The sequence below is a fragment of the Melanotaenia boesemani genome, chromosome 10 (assembly GCF_017639745.1).
Source record: "Melanotaenia boesemani isolate fMelBoe1 chromosome 10, fMelBoe1.pri, whole genome shotgun sequence".
Taxonomy (NCBI): domain Eukaryota; kingdom Metazoa; phylum Chordata; class Actinopteri; order Atheriniformes; family Melanotaeniidae; genus Melanotaenia; species Melanotaenia boesemani.
Window position 1 is genome coordinate 23766375 of NC_055691.1, and position 4502 is coordinate 23770876.

The following is a 4502-nucleotide window of genomic DNA, read 5'->3' on the forward strand; positions in this document are numbered from 1 at the left end:
GTCTGTCCTCCTCTGTGATGCTGACTTAAGTCTTCAGAGCAACTGTGTAAAGTTGTTGATTATTTATAGATCTTTTTGTCTTTAGTTTGTTCTTCAACAAGAGAAATGAAGGTCAACTGGATGAAGAACAGGTTGTGGGCTCAAACAGGGTGAAAATTCTCTTCTTTACCTTCAAAAACATCTGTGTTGCTTTCACAGCATGCTTTGTCCATCTGTCCTGTGAAACTGTCCAGTATTGCTGTGTTATAAGCCCATTTTAAGCAGTTCTATCTTTTTAATAAACTGTAATGACACATTCCTGTTAAAGTTAAAGACATGCATTCTCACAATGATGTTCCCTCTTATATGTTATAAAAGAAAATGCTCCTTTTTTCCTTTGGTCAAATGTAATATTTTTCTCTTTATCAGCTAAGCATAGCCTACATGTTATTGGACTGTGGTGTGTAAAAACAACATTCAAAATCTTATGCTTTCCTTTCAGCTTTGTCATCTTATGCTTTCCTTATGGGTGGGTGCAGCCACCCAAAGGCCTCAGCTAAGGTTTGAAACTGGAAACTTCTTACTGTGAAGCGCTAACCACATGCAGCCTATGTGCAAAACTCGCTATTTAAAATCTAGACAACAGATAAGCAGAAATTCATAAACATCCTGCATTAAGTCATGTAACAAATCATAATGAGTTAAAGTATTACCTTGTATTGTGTAGGAATTCTACAACTATTATAGTTTTCTACATTATGCTAATTAACCATTTATCGGGCACTCATTGAAATAATTGGAAATTGAATTTTAAATCACAGAAAAGAGATTTATTATAATATTGGAGGATATTAAAAATCTTTTATACTTTATTTTTGAAATAACAATAGTTATATATTAGTAAGTAGTCAGTACTAACAGGTTTTTAATTGAAGACCAATCTCAATGAAGTAGCTGGGACATAACCTGAACTTTGCTGATTAGAACTCTGTGTGTTCTATGATTTCATGGATTAGCCTGCAGAGGTGGTTTCTAGCTAAGCCTTAGTTTACATTAACTAGCTAAGTAAAGCACAAATTCATGCATGGGACAGTGGACTATAGTTTAGGGAATTACAATTATTTGTCCCATAAAAAATGCAAGTATTTCCAGATTAAAATGTGTTCATGTAGCTGTTTTCCTCACTGATTCTTCTCAGTGAGCATGATGATATTCTGCTCAGTCCAAGCTTCCATGTGTCTTCATCTTGAAACACATGTTCCTTTCAACACTGACTTCACACCCTGTTCATTGTTCTGCTGGAGCTTTCTCTCTTCTCCTCTTTGCTCTCTTTTCCAAATATATGATTAATAAAAATTTCTACAAAATACTGGAAGATAGCAAAGTTCAAAGTCCATTCCTGCTCACATTCACTGTGCAGGACATACCACAAGGGAAGGAGAGAACCTATCATAAATAAAATATATTTTAAGATACCCTTGTTTAAGTCTGTGTACATATCAAATACATTCACAAGCAACATGCGATTTTTAGAATCTGCCGCTAATTACTGAAAAACATTAAAAATTTTATGAGACACTGGTTGCCTTTTTATTAAACAGGGCTTAAAGTAAGAAGACATGGATTAGAGAGGGAAAATAATACAACAGACAGATGGGAAACCATAAAATCTGGACATCTAAAGAGGAGGAAGATATCAGATAGATAAGTTTAAAGTTTGTCACAGATCAAAAGCAACCCTTATTACCTGATAGGAGCAGAAACTCAGAGCTCTTTCAGTGTAGAAAACAACAAGGTTTCATCAGCATACAGTTAGCATATGATTGTCATCAGTCATGGAGTCATCAAGGCTCTAAATTATTATTGTGTTTCCTTTGTGCTGCTTACAATAACAGTGATGGCAAATTTCAGACTGTAGTCACTTTGTTTTGATTTCAAGTTCTAAAATCAAGTATATGCAAATTACTAGCACAGCACATCATATTTGTCTTAACTTTAACTTGAAAAATATATAAATGTTTATTAAACACCTAAGCTTTTGTGTCTGGACTCAGCACCTGATATTTTAAGATCCAAACAACAATCCTCAGTTTAACCTGTTTAGTGTTTGAGCAAAAATAGTTTAACTGTTTACACTTTTTCTTTTTAAAACTCTTTTTTGCACCATAGGTTCAATAACTTTTTAATAGTAATAGGTAAGTGCACAACTTTTTGGGGGGATTACTTGTGTCCTTTATTTGTAAATTGCATGGGAGAAAAGAGGGCAGACATGTGTCAGGACTTGAATCTTGGCTGGGTGGACCAAGAAGCTTCAGCCTAACATCTCCTACAGCTTACCACTCACCTGAGAAACAGGAAATGTTTGTATTCTCTTTATGTTGTTTTGCAGACACATTGCAAGGCTGCCTTGCAAAGTGACTGCAAGTAACATCCCATGCTGCATAAACATAGAGCGTTTGATACTTGCCAACTTTTAAGTGTTTGAAATCTAATTATTCATTATATGAACATCATATAAGTAATTGTGTGTTTCCAAAGCTAAATATGCATAATGCATGCTATAAGCAGCATATGAGTAGTTTCTTAATTTGGTATTGTGTGGCAATAAGAAGCCTTGGATAGGTTGGTTAGAGAACTCCCCCAGCAGTTTCCTGTGTATTTACTGTAAAACGAGTGAAGAAGAAAGAGAAACTTCACAGTGTTTGAGATAGATGCATTGATGTTTTTACTGCTTTTCATATATGACTGATTATCTTTAATCTTTACTTATTGAATAAATCTTAAGTAGGATTATTTGACTCACTGAATAGCAGCAGACCTTTATTTTCTCTTACTGTTAAAAGACCAAAGAATCCTCTCCTCAGGTAAATTTTTTTTCTTTGTCTTGTTTTCTAAAAATATTACTTTTTTCTTTAAAAGATAACATATGTGTAACAGCAGGAGTCTGATTCTGATGATACAGTTTAGTGTACATGCATTTAATTGCTACTACGGAAGAACCCACAAAGAGAAGATCTCTGTAACTTTGTGCCAGTTAGATACTCATTCCTATTAAAATTCCACCCATAATTTAATGTACGCTGCTGAATGGAACCAAGTTTATTAAACCATTTCCATTTTTTAAGTATATCTCTCAAGATTTTACATTCATTATGTCACCTTAACTTTCTTTTTAATGTCTTTCTCTTCATATAGAATTAAAAATGGCTGAAATTAATAAACGGATATCTAATTGGAAGAAACTACTGAAGAGACCTCTGACATCAAACTCTTGTTTTGGATTAATCATCTTTGGTTTGGAGAAGATCGTGCAGTTTGGATTTTTATGTCCTTGCAGTGAATTAAGTCCATTGATTGTTTCATCATTTTTTGTTGTTCCTGCATTGATAGCCTTCATGCTTATGTTTTACATTCAAATAAGCATGTTCCATCAACCCATACTCAATGCTATCTTGTACAGTTTTATTCCTAGCGCATTTTGGGTCATTTTGATGTTAATTGATGGTCGATACCTTGGCTGTATAAAAGGACCCTCATCAGGAAAGTATGAAGTTCTTGACAACCCTTCATTTCAGAGATGGTGTAATCCAAACTCAACTCAAGACTCAGTGATCGACACACAGAACTGGTACTCTAATTCTCAGGTAAACAATGATTTAAAGTGTCAAAAGTTCTGCACTAATCAATGATTTGGTTGATCAGTAACTATGCTGTAGAGGAGAACTGATAACAGAAATGTTTCACATTTATTTTTTTTTATTTCTTGGTCTAGGGCATAGCAATGGTGGTGGCATTCGTATTGGCTAGTCTTTATTTTGTCATCCTGCTCGTCATCTACTGCCGCTGTAATAAGAATACAACAGAGACCACCACCAAAGATTCTACCAAAGCTGGAAAAGATTCTGCCGAAGCTGGACAATCTGAGGAGCTGATCGAAGAGAAACCTCGTGATAGACAATGATACACAGGAAATCTTGGCTAAAGTTGGGGGTAAACTTTATTTTGGAATACAGGTCTTGCCAGACAGGAATGAGTCTAATTATGAGCTGAGTAGTTTCAGGAAATCTTATCTTGATCCACTCCAATAGACTGTTTCCGCCCCCTAAGCAGTGCAGTAAAACTTCTGTTTAAATAAATGTGTTTTATACAAGTGTAATGATGTGAAAACAATGATATGATTTAAGCTACAGTATGCACTGAAATACTTACCATACTATTTGTGAAAGTATCACATTCATTGCTGTGTGTATAAGTGTAAACAAAGCTTAAATAATCTTTAACTGTATGTTTGTGTGTCTGATATATTTTTTTTTTTACAATGGGAACTATAATTTCTTAAACTTAGTATTAATTAGCACACCTATCTAAAAGTAGAACTTGATTTTGTATATAATTTCAGATTGTAAAAATACATTTATCTTGATTTTCATATGTTATACTGCTTGTGGTGAACAGTTTCTATTTAGTTAAATTTATATTTGTGTATTGTGTGTGTACACTCAAAAATAAAGTACCTAACTGTA

General features: G+C 34.0%; 1 long non-coding RNA gene across 1 annotated transcript; it reads left to right on the forward strand.

Moving 5' to 3' along the window:
* The first annotated feature begins 2649 nt into the window (after positions 1-2649).
* Positions 2650-4502, forward strand: LOC121647379. Its single transcript, XR_006011836.1, has 3 exons — positions 2650-2843; positions 3175-3623; positions 3752-4502. It is a non-coding gene; the product is annotated as an uncharacterized LOC121647379 (long non-coding RNA).